This window comes from Macaca nemestrina, chromosome 4, assembly GCF_043159975.1.
Source record: "Macaca nemestrina isolate mMacNem1 chromosome 4, mMacNem.hap1, whole genome shotgun sequence".
Lineage (NCBI taxonomy): Eukaryota > Metazoa > Chordata > Mammalia > Primates > Cercopithecidae > Macaca > Macaca nemestrina.
Window position 1 is genome coordinate 128,248,588 of NC_092128.1, and position 11,518 is coordinate 128,260,105.

Below are 11,518 nucleotides of genomic sequence, written 5' to 3' on the forward strand. Positions count from 1 at the left end.
TGGACTCAGGAAGGGGAACATCACACACAGGGGCCTATCATGGGGAGGGGGGAGGGGGGAGGGATTGCATTGGGAGTTATACCTGATGTAAATGGTGAGTTGATGGGTGCAGCACACCAACATGGCACAAGTATACATATGTAACAAACCTGCACGTTATGCACATGTACCCTACAACTTAAAGTATAATAATAATAAATAAATTTTAAAAATAAAATAAAATAAAATAAAAAGAAAACAAAGCCATCTGAACAAACTATTGTTATTTGTACACCCATAGACTGTTTTAAAGGAATCTAAATCTGTTTTCTGGAAATAAAAAGTTCACTTTTAAAAAAAAAAAAAAAAAAAAAAAAGAAGAAACAAAATTCAAGACCTGAGAATGTTCAGCGATATGAGAAATTCAGAAAGGAAGGAAATGCTTTCTGAGGAGTGAACCACAGGTACTATATGAGTATAGATAATGTGCACCCTACATAGGTGTGATTGTGGATGTGTGGATGTTTGAGATATGTACAATTTATTTGTTGTAAAATAAAATGCTCAGGTACATTTTAAATAATTTATATGAGATAGTTGGGGTTAATCAAGATAAACGGGTAAAATTAAAATGATAATGTTGGTAATAATTTTGACCATGCAATAAATAATACTGATGATAGGATATCTCTTGCTTTTTTCAGATATGTAAAATATGATTTCTCTTCACCATTAAGATGACCATGTTCCATGTATGATACTATTAAAAATTGCCCTTATTTTCCAAGCTGGTAGTAGACTCACAGCCAACACCTTCCTCCTTTTCTTCTGTATCTTCACACTCCCTCTGGACTGCAAGCCTAAGCCCACTGACCTCATCGCCTGTCACCTGGCCCTTGTCCACTTAGTGATGCTCCTCACTGTGAGCTTCTTGGCATCTCCAGACCTGTAAGTGTCACTGTATTCTCAGAATGACTTCAAGTATAAGGTATTCTTCTACATGCATGGAGGGACGAGGGCTCTCCATCTGCGCCACCTGCCTCCGGAGTGTGCTCCAGGCTATCACCATCAGCCCCAGCACCTCCTGGTCGGCAAGAATTAAACAGAAATTTGCACGTTGCATCTTTCACTTCTTTGGGTTCTCAGTTTGTTTCTCAGTAGTAACCTGCCCTCCTCCACTGTGGCCTCTTCTAATGTGACCAATAGCAATGTGCTAAGTATCAGTAAATACTCTTCACTTTCTTACATAAGCTACATCATCAGGAGTCTGTTTTTCATGCTGCCACTACTTACAGATGTCTTCTTTGTAGCAATCATGTTTCTCTCAAGTGCATACAGGGAAATTCTTTTGTCCAGACATCAGAGACAACCCCAGTACCTTCCCAGCACCAACCTCTCTGCAAAAGCATCCCCAGAGAAAAGGATCACACAAACCATTCTGATGCTGGTGAGTTGCTTTGTGGTCATGTACTGGATGGGTCTCATAATCTCATCACCTTCAACCCTATTATGGGCTTATGACTCAGCCATCGTGGGTATCCTGATGCTTGTGGGTGATTTCTGTTAGCCCTTTTGTGCTAATTAGTTCTGATAAAAGAATAATCGAAATCTTGCATAATGTGTGATATAAATATCATAGATGATTAATAAATAATGAAAATGATTATCTGAAAAACAGATTTTGACATCAAATTTTTCAAGAAGCAGGCAATTTTTAAACTTTTTAAATTTAAAATATATTATCTTATTACACTTTTATTTCATCTAAATATTTTTGAAACCTATGCTGCCAAGAACTTGGTGGTTTCTTTAGTTCAAAGTCCACCATAATAGTTCCCTGTGTCCACAAGTTTCTTATATTTAATTTTGATTCCCTAAATTTTATATAAGACAACTTTTCTATCTTCTTGAAGTGTATACTTAAGATGCTCCTGTTGGTAGATAACATTTCTCTGTGTGTGTGTGTGTGTGTGTATGTGTGTGTTTTATTTTTGAAGGTTATTTAGTTTACCCTTCCTTATTTATTAAAAATATGCTAGCTATGTATTCAATTATAGGTTGAACAATAATTTTTCAGCACTCTTAATATTTCCTTCTCAGTTTTCTGGCTCTGCATGGGCTGTGGAGATTTTACTCTCACCTGTGTAGATTCTCTGTCTCATGGTTTTTAATTTTCTTCATTCTCTTTGGTGTTATGCAATTTGACTTATCATGTTGGATATCTTTTTTTATTGCTCTCTCATTTTTTTTTTTCTTGGAGATGGAGTCTCACTCTGTTACCCAGGCTGGAGTGTAATAGTGCAATCTTGGCTCACTGCAACCTCCACCTCCTAGGTTCAAGCGATTCTCCTGCCTCCGCCTCCGGAGTAGCTGGGATGACAGGCACCCACCACCATGCCCAGCTAATTTTTCCGTATTTTTAGTAGAGATGAGGTTTCACCATGTTGCCAGGCTGGTCTCGAACTCCTAACCTCAAATGATCCACCCACCTTGGCCTCCCAAAGTGCTGAGATTACAGTCGTGAGCCACTGCACATGGCCTCTTCATTGCTCTCTTTTAGGCACACGTCTGGTTTTTAATTTTAGAAATTTGTAAATAATTATTTATTAGTATGATTTATTATTTGTATGGATTCAGGTGAAATAATTGTGCTTTATTCTTTGTCATTCTATTCTTCGCATGTGTATAATTACATTCATATTGCTATTATTTTGTTTCTCTTTATTTGGTTATATTCATTCTGCTCAAAATTCCAGTTCATTAATCCAGTTTACTAACTCTCTCATCATCAACTTAGTCTAATTTTATAATTAATTCACATATTGTATGTTAAATTTCTTTATGTTTAAATTATTCAATTTCTATTTGACTCTTCCAAATTTGCTTGCTCAGTTTATAGTTTCCTGCTCTTTCAAAAATTATTTTGATACCTTTTCCCCATTTGTTTTTACTTAAACATTTAAAATATTTAAATTTAATATTTTATATTAATATTTATAAATGTAAATATATTTATAATACTTTTTACATTTAAAATATTATAAATATATTTCCAGTATGCAAAGTATATGTGATATCAAATTTCTTCCAACCCAGCCAGGCACAGTGGCTCACACCTGTATTCCCAGTACTTTGGGAGGCAGAGGCAGGCGGATCCCAGGCCCAGGGCTCACAGTAAGCATACAGACAAGTGGGCACAGACTCACAGACCAGACGGACAACCAGCCACGGCCGGGCCAGACGTGTGGACACAGGGCCAGTGTCACATACAGACCACGGGGAGACATGGCACTAGGGGACACACAGACTTGATGCCACAATGTGGGCAGGGCACAGAGCTCGAGGGACCTGGGCAGCGGCCGCTTGGTATTTCTGCACTGGAATCCTGTGAGACAAGGGTGGTGGCTGCTCTGGAGATCCCTGGGGCGGTCCCTCACGGCCCCTCTGGGCTTAGTCCGTCTTCCACACTGTTGAGCAGCTTTCCACCTCATGGCAGAGGATAAACACTGTGGTCATATCCAGGCAGACCCGGCCCAGGCGGGGGACAGTGCCGTCGTAGAAGGCCTTGAGCCCCTCTTCCTCAGGATCTGCAGCGGCTGTCCCGTGTGTTCAGCGTTTGTGCTTCTCCAGGCCCCGCATCCGGGTCTTGATCCCGTGCATGGGAGCGTTTCCCAAGACACTGGCTGCGCCCACAATGGCTCCGAATGCCCCAGCGACCAGCCAGTTCATGGGCTTGCTCGGGTTGTCCCCTCGGTACCAGCTGTGCAGGGGGGTCAGGAGAAGAGGCGCACGGCCTGGTTCCAGCCCTGCTTCTGCGCTGGAAGCCCCGGTGAGTTCCCCTTGTTTCCGCACATCTCCCTAACCCGGTGGGACACTCCTCTGCACTGGAGGTCTGGAGGGGTCTGGCCGTGGATGATCTTCACCTTAATGGTGTCCATGGGACACACGACCACCACCGCCTCCGCCACGCCGGCGCCCCAGCGGCACCGCAGCCTGCGCTGCTGTAAAGCCGTCCCTGGGCTTCCCGCCTCTGGCTGCTGAGGAACTGGGACATTCGGAACCCAAAGCCGCCTTGGGGATGGAGCAGCAAAGCAGGGAGCCGAGGCGGCGGTGCCTGCCCGGGACGCCGTGGCCGCGACAATGTGCACGCGGGATCCATGCGCGGTGCCCGGTGGGTGCCAGCGCTCGTCCGGCTGCAGCTACATCCTCCCGCGCTCCATGGAGAAGGGACGCTGATTTCGATGTCGCGGGCCTGGCCGCCTGCCCAAGGTCGCCTTACCCGTAGCCTCCGCGGCTGGGCCACGGCGGGCGGGAGGTGGGCGCCCAGCGTGGTCTGAGGTCCCAGCCTCCTGAATTCCGCACTGATTCAGCCTCCTGAATTCCTTACTTTGGTTTTAGCACAAATAAAGATCTCTCTAAAGATAAAAAGGGATGTGTTGGCTTCTAATTTTTGTTAAAAGCAATAGCATATGTTGTATAAGATAGTGCATTGGGGTAAATGGGTTATTATTTTTATTTTTTTCATCAGCCCACTGACATTGAAAGGGGATAAATAGTTTTTAGGTTATCTGTGAGCAATTTTCCCTCAGATAGGCCTTAGTGTAGGGGTTTGTGGTCATGTAGCTGAGAGGGTAGGCAGGGATTAAAAGTCGTTATGGCAGTAATAACCTTCTGAAGACCAGGAAATTCAAACCCCTCTCATGGTAGTTTACTAATATCTCCTGGGTTTGCTGTGCCTTCCCTTTGTGCCTCTTCCCACACATGGTTTCTTGCACTTGGCCCAGCTATATTCCACTGTTCTTTTGACTCCATGCTTCTTAGCCTGGTGGCAGTGGTGAGGGAGTGAGGAGATCTCTAATGTTCTGAGGAAGCCTCAGACTTAGCACTGTCAGCTGGGGTGTGGGGTTACTGACATTTGAAGAGTTTCCTGCCCCTCCTGTAGATGCAATGCCAGGACAAGAGCACATTCCTGTCCCTCCTTGTCCATGGTAGGGGATAGATGCTCCTTCTCCATGTTCTTAACTCCCAGTTGAAGTTGGCCTGCAACAGTGCCCTGCCAATTAATAATTTATTTTCTTTAGTGTGGGGAAAAGAGAGATCGGCCTGTTACTGTGTCTATCTAGAAGGAAGTGGACATGGGAGACTCCATTTTGTTCTGTATTTGAGATGCTGTTAATCTGTGACCCTACCCCCAACCTTGTCCTTGCAAGAGACATGTGCTGTGGTGACTCAACGTTTAATGGATTTTGGGCTGTGCAAGATGTGTCTTTGTTAAACAAGTGCCTGAAGGCAGCTTGCTGCTTAAAAATCCTGCCCGTCCCTGGGCAATGGAATATCTCGGTGTAAAACCCCATTGTATGTTCTGTTTACTGAGCAAGGAGAAAACCGCCTTACAGCATAAGGTGTGACTTGCTGGCGGGACTTGCTGGCGCAATGCTGCTAAGAGGTTTATGGAGATGTTTGCATATGCATATCAAGGCACAGCATTTTCCTTTGAACTTACTCATGTCACAGAGATCTTTATCCATATGTCTTACTGCTAATTTTCTCCCTAAAATGATCCTATTGTCCTGCCACTCCCTTATCTTTAAGATGGTAAAGATAATTATCAATAAATACTAAGGGAACTCAGAGACCGGTGCCAGCGTGGGTCCTCTGTATGCTGAGCGCCGGTCCCCTGGGCCCACTTTTTCTTTCTCTATACTTTGTCTCTGTGTCTCATTTCTTTTCTCAAGTCTCTCATTCCACCTAACGAGAAACGCCCACAGGTGTGGAGGGGCAGGCTACCCCTTCATTTATGGGAGATGCATCTGTGCAGAAATGCGGGTGTTGGCCTTGTTTCTCCACCCTCAGTTTCGGGAGTTTTTCCCCAGTGCCTTGTGGCTCAGGTTTGGATGCTCTTTCTCTGCAGAGTAGGCCTTGTGTCATATAGGGGAGGTGGGAGGAGCGTGTCTCCAGAGTTGTAGCAGTGGATGGGATAGTGGTCCCTCCCTATCAGTACTGTGGGGGAAGCATTCTCAGGATTCTATCCTGCTTCCCTGACAGGCCTTGTAGGTTTCCTAGAAAAATTATACACAATGGTGTAAACCCTATGTCTGTAGACTCCAAAGTTTTACATTCTCCTCACCCACACACACACAGCCCCCAGGAACTAGTTCAAAAGTTCTGGCTTAATTGTATCAGTTTTCATGGTTTTCAGGGTGCACATAAAAACCTGGGGCCTTTGTGACCTACAAGCTTGTGCATCCCCGATGTTGGGTTTGTAGTCTGCCCCGTGACCTCAGTTCTCTAAAGGGCTCAGGAGAAACCATCCATTCATTTGCAGTTTCTCCAGGGATTTGTTTGCTTGTTTAATGTGTAGGCGCAACTCTTTGTCAGGTCTCTGTATCTGTCAGTCTCTGAAACTTAACTCAGAAACTAGTATTTTTAAACACATTATCATACTTTTAGTGCTCCTCTATCTATGCTAATTGTTCTTCAGTATTTTTTATATTTGTATGTCTTTATCTATTTTTAAACCAGGTTTAATTCCTTCTTAATCTAATTCATAACTTTCATTTCATTTATTCCCCTTTTCAGACATTTAAAGTATTGTGTGTTTCGAGTGGAGGAGGTCAGATTATAATTGACATTTGTCCTTGACTACTGGACATACCACTTCAGCCCCGATTACAGTTATACCTGAAGCCAGATCTACCCTTACCATGTATTTATTTTACTATTCAATAAATATTAACTTATCATGAATGGTATATTTTGCTACAGTTGCAGGTTTATGAACCTGAATAGACAATAAAATAAATAAATAAATACCAAATTACATGGCTTCAGGAGGGTATAATTTTTTAAGTTTTTTGGCTCATTAAAATACTTTTGTCTTTTTGTGATTTGCAACCTTGAGTGATTTCCTTGAAATAGGAACCAGAGTTGAAACTGAAGTAGTAGGTGTTGGTGAGATTTTGATGGCTAAGAACATCGGGCTCATTTTGTAACTGAGAGGGAAATTAGAATACATCACCAGTTCCATATGATCACAATGCATTTGGAATAATCACCATGGCAACTCATGACTTGTATTTTAGGGGAGAAGAATTGTAAAATGACCAAGCACAAAGCTGACCCAGTCTAACACGGATCTTTGTCTTTAAAACATATCCGCAATACTCATGTAGGTAGTGTTTATGCTAAGGTTCTTCTTGAATTTTCACGATTTTGCTTCTCCAGTAGTGTGTGTTACTGAGCAAAAGGGGCTTTCTATCCAAAACACCAGAACTCAAAACTGTGGCACTGGGTTTTTCTTTTTAAGAAAAAAAAAAAAAACTTTTTATTATAATTGCTGTTTATAATTATATAATTTTATGTTTGTTTTAATTTTTATTTCAGTATCATTTACAGTACAAGTGGTTTTGTTTACCTGGATGAATTATATAGTGGTGAATTCTGAGATTTTAGTGCACTTATCACCTGAGTAGTATATATTGTACCAAATAGGTAGTGTTTTTCACCCCTCATCCACCTCCCATCCTCTGTTCTGAGTCTCCAAAGTCCATTATATTACTCTCTATGCCTTTGCATACACATAGCTTAGCTCCCACTTATAAGTGAGAAATAATGGTATTTGATTTTTCCATTCCTGAGTTATTTCACTTAGAATAATGGCCTCCAGCTTCATTGAAGTTGCTGCAAAAGACATTATTTCATTCCTGACGTGCTGACCTTGGGTTTACTGGACACATCTCAGAGACAGGGCAGAGGATGAGGGCAAGACCCCTCTAAGGCACTCCCCCACACCCTACCACTCCTGCTCTGGAAGGACCCCTGAAGGGCACTGGAGGGGTTCAGTTATCAGTGCAAGCCAACATCCACACCTGCGAGTACCAACAGCCCCAGAGAGCAGCAGGGGCCCCTCACTTCTGAGAATCCCTCCAAGGATGTCAAGACTTAAGCCAGGGAGTAGAGAGAATCAGTCTCTCAGACCCAGAGAGGATTCAGGGAAAGGGCACAGGAGAGGCCCCAGCTCAGAGCCAGAACACAGTTCAGTTCAGTGTGGGAACTCACGGCATGGAGTGGATGGCCCTGCACGGCTGAAGAGACCAGTGTGCGGGGGCGTCTCACCCATTGTGGAGTCAGACTCTTACATTAGGTGGCGAGAGGGCGAGGTGAGAGTTACGGCCTTTCCCAACTGAATTCTGGACCAGGGCTTGAGCCCAGGCCAAATATCCCTGGGGAAAGGGCATGAGGCAGGAAGCCCTGAGCCAAGATGAACACTGGGGTGCTGTCCTCAGAGCAGCCTGGGGTGCCCTGACAGCACCCATGCCCCAGTCTGCACAAACTCCTTGCTCTGAAATTAACAGCCTGCAGAGATGTCCTCAGTATCAGAACAAGTGGGCCACACAAAGCCCTCGAGGACTCCAGGAACCCAGGTCCATGCGGTGCAGCCCTGCAAGGGCCAGATGGGCTGGGTGGAAAAGTTGACCAAGTCTTCCTTCCTTCCAGCCAAATCTGGAAGAAAGGCCCCTTGCCTGAGCTGTGTTCCTGGTACCCAGGCCTCTGTGGGCATCCCTTGGCACAAAGACCCTCTCCAAGGGGGATGGGCCAGCCCTTCCAGGACCACCGGCCCAGCTCCAGAAACCCATGGGTCACCCCCACCGTCACCTGACTGGGCTGGGGCCTAGCAGCATGAAGGGACTTCCACAGAAACCAGGGCAGTAGGCTGCTCTCTGGCGGCACTGGGGGCGCAGGGTCTGGCCAGCATGTCCCTGGCTCAGGACACATGCCTGGAAATTAGGATTTTCTCCTCTGCTCATCTCCTGAGTAAATCAATAATTACCCTCCCTCATGTCTCAAAATTCACATCCATGTAAAAGGCGCTGGTGGGGGTGACATTTCCAGGAAGCCAAAGGCCATGTCACCCCCCTGCAAAACGGCAGAGTTCTCCCAAAAGCGGGTGAACTGGCGCTCTGGCTGGAGGACGTGGAGGGCAGCAGCACAATGGACAGCGTCTGGGGCCTCAGGCCAGTTCCACAGCAGTTTAGGAAAGCAGGCGGCTCCCTGGGCCGAAGGAGGCGCGACGCTTTGGAGGGAAACCGAGCTGAGCAGCGGGAGGTGGAGTGAGGCTGAGACCCGCCCGATTTGGGCAAAGGCGAGGTGCACTTCGCAGCGTCACAACCACCTCACTACTCAGCTCAGACCTGCCCCTCAAGTCCCTCTCCGGACTCACTTCCCTTAGGTAGGGTGGCACAGAATCAGTGGCCAGCATAGGTTTGTAAGCAGACAGGCCCACACAGCCCTGCTCCTCCCTCTGAGGCAGCACACCACCCGCTAGCCCGGCGATTGCTGGGACTGTGGGCCGGTAGCCCCGCGACCAATGGCCGAAAGCGGTTAAAAAACTACTCCTCCCAGCATGCCTGACGAGGCGCGCACCGCCCTCCCCTTCCCGCCAAGTATCATCACAAACCCTACTCCCGTTGCATGCTGGGATTGTAGTCCCGCAGCCCTGCGAACAAAGGCCAAAAGCAGTTAAGAAACTACTTCTCCCAGCATGCCTCCCTCCAGGTGTCCTTACCAACCCCACTCCCGTTGCATGCTGGGATTGTAGTCCCGCAGCCCTGCGACCAACGGCCGAGAGCGGCTAAGACACTACTCTTGCCAGCATGTCCTGCAGTAGGGCACCGCGCTATGTCTCCCTCCAGGGATCTGCACCACCTACAATCCCGTTTCACGCTGGGACTGTAGTCCTGCAAGCCTACAACTAACAGCTGGGTGCGGATAAGGGACTACAGTTCCCCTCATTCCCAGCAAAGGTCCCGCCGCCACCGAGCTCCTCCAGGATTCCAGTGCAGTTCCGCCGTGCGGAGGGAAGCTTGGCTGTTCACAAACCTCTCCTGCCCTCGAGGAGACAGCTTGGCAGGAGCGGCCGATCTCACCTTGTCATTGTGACACGGTGTCTCCCCAAAGTGCCGACTTCATGACTTGTTGTGCCCAAAGTTTAATTTCCCACAGAACAGGTAGAGGCCAAGAGCTTCTCGCAGCCTCCGCCGCAGGGTTGCCATGGTAACGTTCGTTTCTTCCCTCCCCGCCCCCCACCCGCCACTGGCCGTCTGGACCCCACCCCGTCCCTCTGAGGGGCCTCTCCTTTTAACCCCGCCGTCTATTGTCCCTCCCCTCGCCACATGCGCAGTGCTGCCACTTGGTCCCGCGAGGGAAGCTCCCTTTTGAGTGTCCGAAACCGTTAGTTTGCTGCCTCATGTGAAGGTACCCAGTCTCTGGTAACCTGGCACTTCACTTTTGAAAACCACCTTTTTTCCTGCACCTCTTTGCTCCCCAGATGCACCTACTGGACCCCGGGCTGGCTGTATGGCCCGCGTCTGGGTCAGGCCTCGCACGCAGACGCTCCTGCCACCGTGATGAAGAGGAGAAAATGTCCCAGGGGAAAGGCGTGACCTTGCTGCATTCAGTCAGGAAACAGCCATGGGGAAGGGACCCCCTTAAACTACTTTGGGAGCCGCATCCACCACTTCTCTGCCCCCTACCCAGGCTGGTTCCCAGGCCTTGGGGTCCTAGTGTGGACCTCCCTGCCGTAATTAACGCAGGTGCAGGACCAGAGAGCGCCTTGGTCCCTCCGAACACATGAGGAAAGTTTGTGTGGTGAAGTTTGGACAGTGTCTGTGTTTCTGCCCTGAATAGGGTTCCCTAGAAAATCTTTATCCATTTTTAAATACTCTCTTTGGTACCACTTTTAAGACTTTGCCGGTGGAAATTAACAGTGATCATTTTTTTGAATCCATTTTTCTATTTGCTTTTTAAGATTAACTCTTAAGTACTCCACAGCTACACGCTTCTGAAACTGGCGGAGGCACAGCGTCAGTTCTGTACAGGGCGGACGCAGCAGGACAGAATCTCCCTGGGCATCTTTCTGGAGCATCAAATTTACTGCAAGATTTTAAAGAAACAAATTTAGTTGATTTCCAAGGTAAGAAATTAAACCTTGAAAACTAGACTAAAAAGTCATCTGCGCCTGACGTATCGGACTTTCTGCAGGAAGAAAACTCTAAGGAGAGCATATTGTCCATTATTATAAATAGTGAAAATGAGAAATCATAACAAGTCCCTTGAAAACCCTGCCCTGCCAGCCTTCTAATAGGGCCTTGGTGTGGTTTTATGTGGATTTTCTTTTTGAAGTGTGCTCACCTTTTGAATATACAAATTTGGGGGTTTGACTAAATTTTGCAAGTTTTCGGCTATTGTGTATTTGCTTTTGTATCATATTTAATTTTTCTGTCCTCCCTCTCCTCAGACTCAGTCATTCCACAGGTCTCTAAGGCACTTTTCATTTTCTTCAAACTTGTTTCACTCTTCAGATTGGATAATTTCTATTGCTGTCTTCTATTTCTACTCTGTTTATAAACTCAACAGTCTTTTTAGTTTTTTGTTTCATTATCTCTCTATTCCATTCTTTTTATCATTTCCATTTCTCTGCTGAGGCTCCACGTGAGTTAATTCGTTATGAGGATATTTTCTTTTATTCCCATGAACATAC

At 46.2% G+C, this 11,518-nt stretch overlaps 1 long non-coding RNA gene and 2 pseudogenes across 1 annotated transcript in view; 2 read left to right on the forward strand and 1 right to left on the reverse strand.

The window, feature by feature from the left end:
- Nucleotides 1-10,030, reverse strand: part of LOC139362888 (uncharacterized) — a 33,814-nt gene extending 23,784 nt beyond the window's left edge. The window contains exon 1 of the long non-coding RNA XR_011622437.1: nucleotides 9,906-10,030. This is a non-coding gene — a long non-coding RNA (uncharacterized lncRNA). The remainder of the gene's footprint in view (nucleotides 1-9,905) is intronic.
- Nucleotides 890-1,622, forward strand: LOC105495918 (vomeronasal type-1 receptor 94-like; annotated as a pseudogene).
- LOC105495915 (uncharacterized) lies at nucleotides 3,372-5,828 on the forward strand (annotated as a pseudogene).
- Nucleotides 10,031-11,518: the final 1,488 nt, after the last annotated feature.